The 17,559-nt window shown below is 38.6% G+C and overlaps 1 pseudogene; it reads left to right on the plus strand.

Annotated features, from left to right (window-relative positions):
• The window catches only part of LOC114275480 (nucleoside hydrolase 3-like), a 54,573-nt pseudogene that overhangs the window by 1,592 nt on the left and 35,422 nt on the right, over positions 1-17,559 (plus strand).

The raw sequence follows: 17,559 nt of genomic DNA on the forward strand, positions 1-17,559 counted from the left end.
TATTCACTGCAAGTGATGGGATAAACATACTCCATAAAGAAAACCAGCTTCTTCATAACGTAAGGGAAATACAACTTTTAGACAAAGTAAGAAAATGAAAATGAATTTCAACATAGATGAGTCTATCTACGGGTAGTAACGCTTGATAAACTTTGCATTGAGCGGGCCAGTTCAGAAGCCATCTTCAACCCTTATAAGCTGTAGTACCCGCTTGAGCTTGCCTAAACCACCTTGTAGGGCCCTTCCCATTTTGGAGAAAACTTGGCCAAGGGTTGTCCTCGCATGATTGGGTCTACAATCTTCTATACTAGATCACCTTCTTCGAACTTTCTTGGCACCACAGTCTGATTATAGGCTCGGGCGATGGACTCATGATATCTTTCCATGACTTTTGCAGCTCTGTCATGCTTTTCCTCTAATGTTTCCAATCTGGTGGTTCGAGGCTCCAGTACTATCCCCGAGGCGAGAGCCATCCGAGCAGATGGTGTTTTCAACTCTATAGGTAACACTACCTCAGACCCATGCATAAGGGAGTAAGGAGTTGCTTGAGTTGGCTTTCTCTTTGAAGTGCGATACACCCATAGGGCTACTATCAACTGTTCGGACCAAGTCTCCCCAAATTCATCCATCATCTTGCTTAGAATCCTTATCAGTGTCTTGTTTATGGCCTCCGCTTGCCCGTTCCCTTTTGGATAGTAGGGTGTGGATTTGTGATGCTTCACTTGGTGAGTCTCTAGGAGGCTCTTCACATATTTGTTTAAGAAGGGTGTGCCGTTGTCCGAGAGGATGGTGTTCGGCACTCCGAACCGGCAAGTGATATTTTCCTTGATGAAGTTCGCGACTGCGGGCCCCGTAGGGTTCTTCAGAGGGATTGCTTCGACCCACTTTGTACTCAATTCTGTAGTTGCGAGAATCCACTTGTACCCCGTAGAAGGTGTAGAGATGGGCCCTATCAGATCAAAAATCCAGGTATGGAACGCCATGGCGTTCGGATGCTATGCAGGTCTATAGCTGGAGCATGGATCAAATTTCCATGTTTCTGACAAGTCTAGCACCTTTTCACGTGATGAAACGCATCTAACTCCATGGTCGGCCAATAATACCCAAGGTGTATAAGTTGCTCGAACAGCCGAGCCCCTCATTGATGCTCAATTTCATGGGCTTTTCTGAGGACTAGATCCGACTCTTCCTTGGAGAGACACCTCATGGGAGTGCCCTCGATGCTTCTTCTGTAAAGCCTATTCTGATCAAGAAAGTACCGCCTTGCTCTCCTCTTAAGGCGTGCAATGTCCCTCGGGTTCTCAGGTAGTGTCCCTTCCTTGAGATAGTTAATGTAGACTTGTCTCCAGTCAGGGGTATCAATTTCAAAGCAACCCTCATCCTCCCGGATGCATGACTGACACTTGGGGCATTCTTTTTGTAGTTGATTCGAGGCCTTCTCCATCTCGGGTCAATAATAGCCTTGTCTTTGGATCCTTCTGTACAGACTGATATCCCCATCCCCGCAGGACTTTTCATGGATCTGTTGTAGTCGGAAGCTTGCTTCTTGTTGGCCAACACATCGGGCTAGGAATCCGGTTCCTCCTCGAAAGTAAAGTTCACCTTGAATTATTATGAATTGGGCAAGCTTGGCCATAGTCAGTTTTCCAACTTTGCTTCTGAGTTATTTGAGGACTTCTCCTCTCTAGTCCTCCGGAAGGTCTTTGTCCTCGGGTATTATTGAAGGCTTTGTTCTCTTCTTGATAACAATTGTCGCCTCTTTCTCTAGAATGTCAACTCTTGCCCCTAATGTTGCGAGGGCATCTGAAAACTTGTTGTCGGAGTGAGGCAGATGCTCTATTTCGACCTTCTGAAATTTGTCAAGAAGCCTTTGGACTGTTGTTCGATATGTGGCCAAGGCAAGCTCCTTTAAGATGAACTGTCCTGAAACTTGCTTCACTATCAGCTTTGAGTAGGGCTGTGCAAAATACCGCCCAATCTGCTAAAACTGCACCGATCCGCATCAATCCGAACCGCTCTAACCACTAACCGTGGTTTAAACTTTAAAATTTATAATCCGCCAACTGAACCGCTCCGCTCTGTTATAGTTAATACATATATTTTTTTTACTTCCAATGAAATATCAATGTAAAAATGAGTGTGAGAGAGATTTAAGATATGAAATTTATTACAAATTAGTGGTTGTATATATAGAACATATTATGTAAAATTACTTTGTGTCATATATCTAAAAAATATTATACAAATTAGTGTTATATATTATGCAAATATATGATAATTAGTTAGAATATTCTTTAATCTGCCAAAAATCGCCCAAATCGCAATTTGTTAATTCGCTAATCCACTAAACTGCCATTCGGTTTGTAATTTTCCTCTCAAACTGCCCGAACCGCACCGCGCACACCCCTAGTTTTGAGTCCCCCCGAATCTGAATCTTCTTGATACTGTGTTTCTCAGCTGCTATCAGACCTAAAATAAGAGCCTCATACTCGGCTTCATTATTCGAACAATGGAAATCCAGTTTATAAGACAAATATAACTTTTCCCCACTTTTGCTTGTAAGGACTATCTCGGTTCCTCCTTTCCCTCCGGCTGCTGCTCCGTCAAAGCTCAATGTCCAAAAGCTTTCCTCGGAAGCCATAGCTGCATGCACTTCTCCTCTTAATTCTTCATTCACTGGTTCATAGTTACCACTTGGAAATTGGGCAAGGAAATCGGCTAAGGCTTGGCTTTTGATTGCTTTGGGAGCTACGCATGTGATCTCGAATTCACCCAGTGCTAACAACCATCTTGCCACCTTCCCGGTTAGAGCAGGCTTGCTGAGGAGGTATCGGATTGGGTCACTTCTAGTAACAATCTGATTCTGATGTGTTAAGAAGTAATGTCTGAGCTTTTGGGCGGTGAATACCAAAGCTAAACAATGTCTCTCTACCGGAGTATATTGGACTTCTGCTCCTCGAATCCTCCGGCTGATGTAATACACCGGACGTTCTCCTCCATCTACATCTTGGACCAATAATGCCCCTATGGACTTAGGGGTTGAGGTTAGGTACAACATTAGAGGCACCCCAGGCTGCGGGGCTATCATGGTCTGAGGCGAGGTCAAGGTCGCCTTGATTCCCTCGAAGGCCTTTTGGTGCTCTTGGGTCCACTCGAACTTGGCATCTCTTTTTAACAAAGAGCCGAAGGGGGAAGAGATCTCTGCAAGTGCTGGGATAAACCTCTGAATATAAGACACTTTCCCGAGGAACTTCTTTAACTCCTTTTGAAAATGCGGGAAAGGTATTGCTCTGAGAGACTTGACCTTGTCTTCATCTGCCTCGATACCATGTCTATGTACAAGAAAACCGAGAAACTTCCCAGCCGTCACCCCAAAAGCACATTTGAGAGAATTCATCCTCATTTTGAATTTCTAGCACCTCTTGAATACTTTCTCAAGGTCTTGGAGATGGTCCTCTTCTTTCTTGGATTTCACCACTAGATCATCTACATAATCTTCCACCTCATGATGGATCATGTCATGAAAGATTGCAGTCATAGCCCTTTGGTAAGTTGCTCCGGCATTCTTGAGTCCGAAAGGCATGACTATATAAAAGAAGTTTTCGAGAGGTGTTCTAAAAGCAGTCTTTTCTGCGTCCTCTTCAGCCATCTTAATTTGATTGTATCCGCTGAATCCATCCATGAATGAGAACATCTGGTGTCCCGAGGTGGCATCCACGAGGGTGTCGATGTGAGGTAAGGAGAATTCATCCTTCGTGCAAGATTTATTCAAATCTTGAAAGTCTACACATACTCTAATTTGACTATTCTTCTTCTTCACTGGCACTATGTTTGCCAACTACGTGGGGTACTGTATTGGCCGGATGAAACCTACCTGTTGAAGTTTTTCAATCTCCTCCTTAATCTTCTCTTCGAGATCTGGATGATATTTTCGAGTAGCTTGCTTGATTGGCTTGGAGTTTGGGAACACATCAAGATAATGGGAGACTAGGTCAGGATCTAGTCCGAGCATTTCTTTATATGACCAAGCAAACACATCTGAGTACCGGCTTATCAATTTTAACAACTGTTCCCCGCTTCTCTGGGCTAAGGCTCAAACTTATGAATATCGGCCTTGGTGCATCTTGTCCATCACTCAGATCTATTTCAATAAGTTGTTCGGGCTAAGGCTTCGGCCCATCTTGCATGCATTCTGGAGCCACTTCAGGCTTTATTATTATGTCATTGTCAGGAGACTCTTCTTTTGACTCGGAGTTGGTGACTGAAGAAACCGACTCCCCGCACCTTTACAAATAGTACACCATCTTGCCCCCTTCTCGGACTTTCATCACCTTCCGAGGAATAAGTGGACTTTCTGGTCGAGACATCACCCGTTTACTTGATTCTGCCCTTGGCTCCTTGTCATCTTTGATATCCTCCTAACGAGGAATTTTGACCCCCCGAGGCTTAGAGGTGGTGGGAATTTCTTCGACAGCCAATTCGGTGAAGTAGATGGCATCAGAATAATGAGTTTCATGGGTCTCGAAATACCTTTCTGTAGCCTGAATTGTCACCGCCTTCTTTCCCCATTTAGCCTTAACACATTGATGATAACTCAATGGTACAACCCCATATCTATGCATCCAGGTCCTCCCTAGAATGATGTGATAATTTGCCTCAGAATCGATAATATGGAACTTGGTGGCCGAGCGAATCTCTTCGACGGCTAAATAAACTGTTACATATCCTATAGTAACTCTCCTTTCTCCACCAAAGCCAGTGATGACTATCGGCTGCATCACGGTGCACTCTTTAGAGATTCCAGCCTTCTCTAGAGTAGCGCGAGTCATAATGTTGATAGAGGCTCCGCTGTCCAGAAAGGCCCTTTTAAACTCAACCCTGTTAATAAAAGCAGTCACATAAAGCGGGCGATTGTGAGAAAAATGATACTTCCGATCAGCCTTGGAGAAAGTAATGGCACTAGATTGCCCTTTTGCCTTCCTCGGGATAGATCCCTCAGTCGACATGCATTCCTCATGGTGTGCCTCGGCTATATTAATGATAGACTTGGTGATTTCTGTTCTTGCCTCCCTAGAAAGTCCAAGCTGGTCGAAGAATTACTTGAACTTTACACAGCCTTGCAGGGTTTTGGCATAGTGATCTGGATCTTTTTCCACTCTTGGAGGCTCGTAGTTAACCATCTCCTTAGTCTCTTCAAAATAAGATGCCACATAAACATGGTGTCCTCCTATTCCGTAGTACTCTTCTCCTCCTTCTCGATCAAAGGGATCTTCCATATGAGTCACAAAGGTTCTGCCCTCTGGATCGAGAGCACTTCCATAGTAAACTTGCTCACCCTCGGGCTCGAGGATGTCGTCCAGATAACAATCATCGTCATCGAGATTGGCAATAGCCTTAATCATCGGGCCTTCATAAGCTATCATAGCAACATTCTTGCCCTTGTCTCGGTGCTGGGGATATGGTTGTTCTTGGATATCTTGAGTCCCTTGCTTTTTGAACCTCAATTCGTCTGCCTCAACTTTATCTCTGAAGATTTTCCTAAGAGTCCAACACTTCTCTGTCGGATGTTTTAATGTGAGATGATAGACGCAAAATTTGGGGCTCTGGCGGTCCTTCTTTGATGGCCTTTCTTCGACATAAGGCAATTTTAGCTCTCCGTCGGCCACTCATTCCTTAACTAGAGCTTTTACCTGCTCGATTCCACATGGATAAGAAACATTGCCCTTTTCACCATTATATTGCTTCATCTTCTGGCCTCTATGACCCCCTCCTTATGACTTTCGAGTATCTGGGGCAGAGGCAGCAACAATAATAGGTCCACGAGACGATTTGAAGCTAGTGTTGTAACTGGCCTTAAATCCGGATTCCTGAGCCTGAAGAGTGCTAATGTTCTGAGCTGCTTCTATTAGTGTCGAGAAGGTGGGTAGCTTGTGATTAACTAGAAACATTTTGTACCTGCTCAATGGCCTCTGTAGACAGATTTGAACCAGATAACTCTCCTCCATTGCTTCATGGCAATCCACAGCCTTGTCCAGAAACCTTTTGACGTAGTCAAGGATGTCTTCACCTTCTTGCTGCTTTTGTTTACACAATGTAAGTGTGGTCACCTTCTCCGCCACTTGAAAGAACTTGGAGTGGAATTTGTTAACCATTTCCTCCCAACTTTGGACAGAGTTTGGTGCCAAATTAACATACCAACTATATGCTCGGTCAGTGAGGGACTTAGAGAATTCTCTCAGCCGGAGGATGTGGTTTGAACCATGAATACCCAGAGTCTCGATGAATCGCACAACATGTTCTTGAGCATTTCCTTGTTTGCCATCAAATTTGATAAACTTCGACACTGTGTACCCCTCAGGGTATGGATAACTCAGCATCTCAATAAGGTAAGGCGGCTTGACATCTGGATCAGGCAAAGAGGGTAAAGTCCTCTTGCCCCGTTCGAGATCGAACATGGCTTGTACATTGGCGAGAGTGAGAAACTGTTGAGGGAGAGAGTTTGCTGGTGGTATTCCCAGAACTTGGATTATGGAGCCGAAGATTGAGCTAGGGGCGACTTGGCAATTATGGTGTTGAGAATTCATCATTAGTGAAGACACTTGACGATACTGGCCATCAGTGCCTATGGACAAGCCAGTTAGTGATGGGAAATTGAATTGAGGCCCGTAAAGTCCACCGCACGGCGCAACTATACCAGGTTGAGCTTGCAAATTTGTTGTCAGCACCAAATGAGGCCCGCTTGGTGCTTGAGTAACATTTACTGGTGGCATAACAAGATTAAGTATGGGCAGAGCTCCCTTTTGCGCCATTATGCTCCTTATATTTGCCTGGACACCAACAGTCACCTGAGCGCCGTTCATTACACCAGAACCTCCCCTAGTCACCATTGGATCTTGGCTTGGCGCGCCATGGAGCCTAGGCGTGGGCAAACTACTGCTGCCTACTGTGGTTTGAGCATGTGTTACCGTGGCCGTATTGCCATGAGCCATAGGCTGACTAGGGCCTACTTCTCCTTGGATTTGATTTTGCACTCCGGCGGGAATAACTCCACCACCAGTTTGATTTCCGTTTGGCGATGGTGCAAAATTAGAACTCATCACCAACATGCTGTGAGTGAGATTCTGAAGAGTGCTAAGAATCTCTTGCTGAGGATTTTGAAGTCCTTGAATGGGTTCGACCAAAAGTGGTTGATCTAGAGCCATGGTCCTATCATTACCACCGTTAGAGGATCCTTGTTGGTGAACATCTCCTTCTCCCGCCATCTTCGCTGGAGTTGTGTGGGTTCCAGATCTCATTGAGACCATTAACCAATCCGCCTCCCCAACAGAGTCGCCAAATGTATGAGAGGGTTCAAGAACATCGTTGGAAAATTCGAAGATCTTCGAAGACCCTTGAAGAAAAACTTTGAATTCTCTAGAAGATGATGAGAGGCTTAGATTTTTGAATAGTCTCAACTAAGAACACAAAAAAAAAGGAGATGATGGAGATAAGAGATTGGGTGAAGAAGAAGACAAAGTAATTAAAGAGAGAATAATGGCAAGGCTCTCCCATGGATCTCCCACTTTCACTCTCAAGATTGATAATGGAGAAGGGAAATTAGTTCTTTCCCAAGAGTTTTCTCTCCAAAATCCATCCCTTGTAAAACTATGGGTGGGTGCTATTTATAGGCACCTCATGATGTAGGATGGAGCCCATGTGCAAGGCACATAGGGAATATTCTCTCTAACCACCTTGTCCGAGGAGGTGACCTCTCCGACGATGAGAAAAAAAAAAAAAAAACCTTCGAAGAGGAGATCAACCTTTCGACGAACCCTTCTTCTTAACCACACCTAGCCAATGATCCCCAATCATCCCAATGGGCCAAGGTAGTCCTAGAGGACCCATTGCCACTAAATATTGCTGAATCTCATGGACCCCCCGGGGTCGTGCCACCACGACCCGGGTATAGGCTAGTTTAACCGAAGAGTGAATTTATCTTCACTCACCGTCCTCGGGATCGGGTCCTTTGTTCGAACTCCATTACACCCATGATTCTGGTACATAGATCCTGGAAAGCTCCGAGCCCACAAGTGTTCTGGGACTCACCAATGGAGCGGTTTCTAGATTGCGATCGAATCTGTTCGAAGCCCGAGTGCCTCGGATCTCTAGGCTTGCTCAATACCCTTTCGAGTCCAAGCCTGAGCGAGTCTCTAAGTTCGTGGATCCGAACCTTTTCGAGGCTTAGAGCAATTCGGCCTGTTTGATGGCAATTAATCCAGGCCTACCAATCTTGGACTTGCGATAAATTCGGGCCCACCAACCTTGGGCTATTGGGCCTAATTAATTTAGTGGGCTCAAGTTAGCTCCTTTTAAAATCACTATACATAAAATGAAGTTAATAACAATAAGATAATGATTAGTTAACTTGAGATTATATTTAAATATACCTTTTGCATCATACTAAATTTTTAGTTCTACCATCAAACAAGAATTAGGTTAAGTTAGATTATGATTTTTGTTAAGATTTCAATTCAATAGTGCTTCTTCTAAACTAAAATCCTCACTCTGCCACTGGTTGAGAATGAAAATAAAAGGATAAAAATCACCACCTGACATTTGATAAAATTGCATACATTTTGAAATTTTAAATATTTCACAGATACTTAGGGTTATTTTAGGTATTAACTATTTTAGTTAATTTTTTGACTTTTTATAAAAATATTTAAAAAAAAATAAAGAGAAAAAATCAATTTTTGATACTGACTTTTTGATTAAAATAACCTATTGCCAAACTTGCCTTTATTTCAAACTTGGAAGCATGGACGGAAGCTATGTGTAGAGTTTAGTGGGTTAAATTGAACTCAATGAATTTTCAAATCTTCTTAGGAGTATGTAATACTATACAAGTATTTTGAAACATTTTTACAAATAGATACTATTAAAATTGTTAAAAAATAAATATGATAATGTCAAAATAATTTACAAACATAAAGTTTGTATAGAACATACATCCAAAATCATGTGTCAATAATATTTTTGAAATTATGAAGATAATAAGAGGTGATTTTCATTTGTTTTGGTCTTTAATAATTTTTTTTCTATTTTTCTATTTCTATTTTTAGATGCACTCACAAATAAAATAATTATGAATAAATTTAAAAAAAATTAGTAAAGATAAATTTTTTCAAAAAGTAGTTGGATTTTTAATTTTTTTCGTATTTAGTAATTTCTTTTAAATTTTAGGATAAATTAGAAATACACCTCATGAGATTTACTAAAAATACAGATTGCTCTTGTGATTTGAAAAATTACAAATACTCCTTTATCATAATTTTTTATTTAATAGAATTAACTAAAAAAATAAAAATTTAAAATATTCTCTTTTACAATAATAAAATTACTTGAATTATTAATTGAAGTACATTTCTAACATTATTAAAAAATGTTAATTGATTTTATGATTTATTAATAAAAGAGATTATTTTTTTATGAAATTAAAAATCTCAGGAGTGGAATGTAATTTGCAGAGCTATAAGGACGATTGTGTATTTGTAATTTACTAAAAAAAGTTCACTAAATTATCATAAAGTTAATAATAAATAAAAAAAACCCTAAAAAATTCAAAGAATTATACCCACCACCAAATACTTTGTCAAATTTAAATTTGATAAAAAATTTGATGAAAAGATGGTAGCAATTTATATCAAATAAAACATTTAACTCAAATTTGGAATTATTGTGATTGTGGTATGTTGCATTACAGGCAAGCAATACCAGCGGGTTTCAAGGGTCGTTTGGGAGTAAGGATCCCCTGTCCCTAAATATTCTTGTCCCCTTGTCCTAAATTACTCATAACCATTGGATCATATGAGAATCCCAAGATTTGAGAATCTCAAGATATATCCAATGGTTGTAAGTGATTTGGGACATGGGGACAGTGATATTTGGCGACAGGGGATCCTTGGGCAGTCGTTTGGATATCGATACTAACTTCGGCTTATGCAAAGGCTTTCTTCCTCAGGTACCAAACATAAATTTTTTTATTTTTAAACTTTGTCTTGCATTTTGTTAGAGCATTTCCAACTAGGGTTGGGCATAGGGTTATTCGATCCGTCCAAACCGCCTTACCCGATCCGATCCGCACACGTATGGGCGGTTTTACAAATACATTAGGGTCGGGTGCAGTTTGGATTTTGGCTAATTTTCGGGTTGCGAGCGGGTTGCAGGTTTGAATTGCACCCGCCTGCATTAACAATTTTTTTTTTTTTTTTTTTTAAATTTCAAATTGGACCATTCATCTTTATCTATACCCAAACAAACAAAACCCTAATCTAATCTCTCAAACTCAAAAACACATATGTGCAGCTCTCACTCTCTCGTTTTTCAGTCTCTCACTCTCATCTCATCAGTCTCTCACTCTTTTGTTTTTCATTTGGACCAATCAACCTCGGAAGAGATCGACTCTCTCTCATCGCAAGATCGACCGATTGACCACACTCTCTCATCGCACGTATCGACCTAGCAAGATCGAATCTTTTTTTGGCAAATGATAGAGAAGGGGGCTGTACTGCACTATAAAGGAAACTCAAAGCCATGGTTGAAGATTGAAATGGAAAAGTACAAGCCTTTTTGGGACAAGTATATTGATTATACACATCCTCTATTGCAACAGTGCAATGTTCATTGACTTGAAAATATGGTGGGTTTTCAATCTCTTCCATGAGCCATTTGGTTCTGTGTGTTGGAAGAGTGGAATTTTTTGTACTGAGGAAATATGAATTGTGTGCTTCAATAGCATTCAAAATTTGCAGATACAGAGGACGACGCATTTGAAAACGTCTCTGAAATATTGCAGGTGAATAAACTGGATTTGCCGCAAAATAATCTGCGAACAATCGCTCATGAACCTTCCATCTATCGCGATGTATGTAATTATGTCCTACAACAGAACCACCTCTTTTTTTTTATCCATCAGTTGATTGCAAAATCTGAATCATACTAGCATTATTTATCTCATAAACCTCCAAAAGTGTGACCATTTTTTCATCATTAGACTCATCATCAGAGAATGAGAAAGAAGAGGAGGATGAAAATGAAGTAAACAGGTAAAAATTGAGATACTCATTATGCTCTGCTTTCAGTTATAGTTGATGGCAGATATAACGAACCTCTTGTCTGGTATATGGTACATGGATTAATATGTTTATATCAGTTTTTAGAAGGAAATCATTATTAGAGGCCAAAAAAAAAAGGAAAGATTTAATGGAGGGAAAAAAAAATCAGTTGCTTGTCCGATCGGCAGGGCGGTCATCCTGCCGGACGTCCCATTTCTTTTGATGAAAGCTACGGTGCAACCTTTGGAGCGGCTCATATCAGATTGAGGAACTCATCATTTTTTTATTAAGATTTGATTAAAAAAATAGTGAATCGTTGGAAATAAGGGTGCTTGCGGATCGGATTTGTGCGGTTTGCGGTTCGGTTTTGACCCGTTCACAGCTATGCAGTTTGGAAAAAAGTCAAACCACAACTGCCCGTAGTGTGGTTTGCGGTTTGTGCAGATAGGGTTTACGGATGTGCTGGCGGTTGCGGGTGGTTTGCCATTTGGATTTTTTCCTTTAATGTAAACCCAATTATTCAAATCAGTTTGTGTTTGTGTTTGTTAGTCATGGTGGCCAAAATCACAACCAATTCAAAGAAGAGATATGTGCACCAACTGAATCTGACAAAGACACAACTTTAAAAGGAGAAAGGTTTAGATACCTCTCATAGATTTTAAATTTCTGATCACCAAAAAAATATTGAGAAACATTGTTATCAATTGCCAAATATATCAAATAGATTTGTAGTTGATTCTAGTAGGTAAGAGGTATATAAATACATCACAACTTGATAGTAAATAAATTACAAATGAGGAACAAATTAAACAATAACACCAAATCATATTATCAATTGAATACCAATGTTACAGCAACTAACCTTTGTTCAAAAACAAGATGCAACTCATATCCTTGGATTGTCTCCCCTGTAAAAGATGACTTCAGCAATAAGAATATTGTTATATGAAGTGGCAGCAGAAGCAATTGATGATTATATACGTATTGGGGAAAGCACTGCAATTGAAAGTTTGCAATACTTTTGCAATTCAATAATTGAAATATTTGGACCAGAATACCTCAGATCTTCAACAACAACAGATATTGCTAGATTACTTACTATTGGGGAGATTCGTGGGTTTTCGGGTATATTGGGAAGTTTAGATTGTATGCATTGGGAGTGAAAATATTGTCCAAAAGCATGGCAAGGTCAATACGTAGACCATAAGAAAAAGCCAACCATCATTCTTGAAGCAGTAGTTTCTTATGACTTGTGGATTTGACATGCATTTTTTGGAATGCCTAGATTACACAATGACTTGAATGTGTTGGATTGATCGCCCTTATTTTTTGATCTTGCCCAAGGTAAAGCTCCCTTTGTCCATTGCACTATTAATGGACACAGTTATAATATGGGTTATTACCTTACTGATGGTATATACCCTCAATGGGCAACACTTGTCCAAACAATGTCTTTTCTCCAAGGAGCAAAGAAGCAACCTTTTGCAATGATGCAAGAGTCAGCAAGGAAGGATGTAGATCGGGCATTCAGAGTGCTCCAATCCCGATTTACAATTATAGATGGTGTCGTACGTTTTTGGGATTCGAAAGTGCGTGGAAACATAATGAAGAGTTACGTTATATTAAATAATATGATTGTCGAAGATGAGAGAGAGGAGCATTTTGATTTCGATTATGAGATTTCATCAACCATCTCACTAGTAGTACTTTCGTCTAGTACTAAGAATGACTTCCAATCATTTCCGTCTCATTATTTAGGTATTAGAGATAAAAATGCATATTATGCCCTCCGCAATGATTTAATAGAACATATGTGGCATCTTTACGGTGAAAACTAAATTCACTACGTGGACGTGAACATGAACTTTTGGTTATTTTTTTGAATGGGATGTGATTACACAAGGAAAGCTGTCAGAGTTTGTTTGTTGTTAGTGCTCTTCACAATGTACAAATCTGTTTTTGGTAGTATTTTTGGTCCGTTAATTTTGTCATTATCCAAAATAGTGTGCATTTGTTACCAATATACTGATGTCATAATTTACTGACATTTTACTTTTTGATATGACTTTGGACTACTGATTGTTATATATATCCACATATATTAAATTAAAAATGAATGCAGTACATTTGAATGAATTATAAATGAATGTAGCACACTGAACAAATGAATTAAAAAAATAAATGTAGTATTAAAATATATATTACAAATCAATTACAAATAACAACTGATAATTCAATACCTCATGAAACACCTCTGTACCTCATAAATTTGATAATTCATTTATTGACAATTCAATACCTCAAGAAAATTCAATACCTCTATACAATCCAAGTACTTGACAATTCATAAATTTGACCATTCAATACCTCTGTATAATCTAACTTTGACAATTCAATACCTTATATCAGAATGTACATACGACTTGTAATGTGACTGCCTCATGAAACACACACCACCATCCAACTACTTCATTTAAGCAATTTACCCACCACCTACCTCATTTATTGACACTTTACATATACTCAATATTGGACAGCATCCGAATACAATTTTTGCTCTGCAAATTGCAAGCCAAAGCACCAGCAAGCCAGAGCAGCAAGCCAAATTTTGCTCCGAAAACACTCTATATTCACTCTATATCCACTCAATATATTTTATTATGTGCATTGAAAGAATCAGCAAGACAAAGCAATAAAAGCAACAATACCAAGTTCAGAACAAACCGACCACAACCGGTCAGTCAACTGGTGGGTCTACCGGTGCGTCATCCGACTATGTTTATTTATTTATTTATTTTTCTGTGTGGACTTCCTTATCTATTGCACTTTTGCACAACACACTTCACACAATTTGGTCACCTCACACTGAATTTGAGCTCTTCTCTAATCCACCATTCATATTTAACACATTTCCAATCAAATTGAATAAATATTCACATCATGCCTAGAACCAAATGAGTAAGACTAGAACATGGTGAAAGCTCCAACCCTCCACCACGACAACGACAACAACAACAACAACAACATCAAAGTTCAGTATATCCTACAAATGATTTTCTCAGTTATAATCATGAACAAGCCTTTCAAAGTAATGAGAGAAGGGTTAATTTCCTGCCGACCTATTGTAACTGGGAGAAGGGTTAATTTTCCACCTCAATATGATCCACTGTTAGTTAGCAAACTTGAAGTAATGAGGTGGGTAAATTTAATTAATTTACTAAAAAAGGTATATCCACGTCTTGTGTCTTTATTTTATGTTCACTTGAGATTCTCAAATCCTAATGAAGAAGATGAAAACTTTAGTCTTCTATCTTATGTGAAAGGTAAGAGTATTGAGTTTGATATCCCTATTTTATCATGAATTCTTGGAGTTGAGGAAGGGGATATGCGTATCTATTTTCAAAATGAGTTTGAGCTACTTAATATTGTTGGCAATCTCAGTGAAGTATATACCACTATTTGTGAGAGGAGATTTACCGGGAGTAATTTATAAGCAAAACATTTGAAACCCTACCTTTGGATTCTCCATCGGTTTATAGTAGAAAATGTCACCCCGAAAAGAGGACATTTTGATGCGGTTTCATATTTTAATTCTCATTTGTTATACTGTTTTGAAGTTGGCCACAAATTGGATTTGTGCTACATAATAATGAAAGAAATGTTGATCGCAAATCTTGGTCAAATCATTGGCTGGTCACTAATTTTGGGGCTTTGCTCACTAAAATTTTTAAAGCTTTTAACATCCGACTTGTAGGTGAAACAGAGATTAAAATCGCTTCGGCCATTTCGGATTACACATTGACCCATGTTGGTGGAGCTAAAAATTTGATGGGAAGTCTGAATGCACATGTCCCACTAGATGATGCTCAGGAAGACCCTGAAGACAATGCGATGCCATCAACTGGACAACCTCAATATTGGACTGATTTTTTGGCCATGGAACAAGAATGGTATAACCAATGTGTTCAATGGGAACAAGAAATGGCTAACCAGTTTAGTGCATTGGGTACTCAGTTCGATGCATTTGTTATTGTTCAGAACTCATTAATTCAACCATTTGGTGAGTTCCGTTTGGACATTGAAAGATGTCATGAAATGGAAAGTAATTGCATGGATCAAATTGAGTATGACATAAATGACATCTACTAGCACTACTTCCCTCTACCACCACCAGACAATAACTGTTGATGTGTTTGGATGACAGATTGGATGAATACAAAAATTATGTGGTTTTTGTTTGTTTTCACAATGTACTCTGAGCTCATTTATATTTTCATTGTTTTGTTTTTTTGTAACAACTTTTTATATTTTGTTGGGACATTTTGGTTTATCAATGTAGTGGTTCTGACTTTTAGAACATATTGGACAATTTTATTAGCTGGTGGTCATGTAAACTTGAGTAATTTGTAGACTTTGTTACCAAACAGAACAAATGACAAATGACCATGTGAATGATAGATATTTAAACTGATAGATATTTGTGAGCATGTTAAAAATATTTCTGACCATGTTTTAAAAATATTTGTGAACATGTTTGAAAAAAAAAATTATACAAACAAAATTGATAGATATTTGAACTGTGAATGACATTTTTAAAAACTACCTTTGCAAAAAACTAGAGAAAAACTACCTCTGTACAAAAAATTTCTATTGTGACCATGTTTTCTGTGTTGCTATCATTTTTATTTTCAAAATTGATTTGGAGTAAGTGTGTTTGTATTATTGTTTTTGTTTATAAAATAAAACGAATACAAATAATTTCAATACAACCAATACAACCCACCATCAATATAAACTGTTATTGTTTTTAAATAATAAAACCAATACAAATCAAGAATGCAAGAATTTGTTGATCAAAATAAAAAATGTAATACAAAAATAAACTGCAAGAAATTGAATACAAATCAAGGTTTTCGTGAAGCAGTCAAGGAAATCTATTTGTTAATCGAAATAAGATTTGTCGTTGAAGCTCTTCATGGTATGCCCTTTGCATAGGATTTAAATTTATTTTGTCCATTGACATGATTTTATGATCCTCATTTCGTTGTTCTCTTTCATTCATTATAGATAAGATTTTTAGTTGCTCCTCCCTATCCTCGGCCTTTCTTCGATGCTCTGCAGCCTTCTGTTCATAGTCTATTGCCTTTTGTTCATCTCACTCAATAATTCTAGCGAAAATAGTTGATAATACGTCAACAATTTTAGATTGGTTGGCAGTCATTTCATCAAATCTAACATCGTGAGTTGTTTGATTCTTCAACTTCTCTTTCACAGCTTTACTACCAATTAGTCGTGTTGAGTATTAGTTGGTTGTTGGTCCTCCGTAATATTGTTGTTGGGTTAAAAAGCCTCACCTTCAGTTGGTGGATCTGAACATAGATATGCATGTTGCATGGGTTTTTTTGGTTGTGTTTTAAATTCATCCCACTTACAACTTCGGCGCAAAATATCCCAACTTGTATAAAAAGTTTAGTGTTTTTTATGTATTGCATGATACATTCGCTTCGCTTTAGCCACCTAAAAAAAAAAAATTAAAAACAATTCGATAACAAGTATATTGAGCACTAAGAAAATTGAAATTTAATAACAGAAATAAAAATTACCATGTCTGCCTCAGTTGTTCCACTTTGTTGCTGCAATTGAATTTGCTCAAGAAAATCACAAAATTTATTAATTGCCTTTTTCATGACAGACCAACGGTGAGACAAAGAAATACAGTTTCGATTTGATTCACCGTTCAATTGAGAATTAAAATAAATGAGTACTCATTCCCAAAATATTGCCATGGTCTGACTATTACCAGTAATGAGATCTTGAGAGACTGTCAACCAAGATCTACATAAAGTTTCATCTTCTATAACTGTGAATACTTTACCACGAGAAACACGAGAAGTTTCCGAAATAAATTAATATTAGTGTTGTGCTCTAAAGTTTGTGATTCCTCAAACATTTCAAAATCTTCCATAGTTTAAAGAAAATTCTGAAGGATACAACATCCAACTCAGGCAGTGAAATATATTGTAATGATATACACTGAAGCTCACAAGGAAAATAGAAATTGTAATGATATTGTCAAACTGAAGATAGAAATTCTAATAATATAGTAAAATTAAAAGATTGGTTTATTTTATAGATCACAACAACGGTAACTTTGTCAAATACTCTGCAACACCAACAGTAACTTATTGGAGTTGCAGCTTTTTCATCAAATTTTTTTCAGAAATTTAAATCTATATACAATGCATCTTTTCCACGTTCCATTCTGGTAAGAATTTAAAGCTATATCAATCTTGAATATATTCTTAGTGCCACAAAAGCAACCAACTTTTGAAGCAGTTCGCAGGCAGCAGTGCATTTTCTCTTTAAACCGAACGACCGGTCGGACAACCGACCGGACGTCGGCTGGTTGTCTGGTAGGACCCACCTCCAACATAAACGCATAGTGGAATGGTGAAATCTGATCAAG

Source organism: Camellia sinensis, chromosome 5, assembly GCF_055761805.1.
Source record: "Camellia sinensis isolate YWXY chromosome 5, ASM5576180v1, whole genome shotgun sequence".
NCBI classification, from domain to species: domain Eukaryota; kingdom Viridiplantae; phylum Streptophyta; class Magnoliopsida; order Ericales; family Theaceae; genus Camellia; species Camellia sinensis.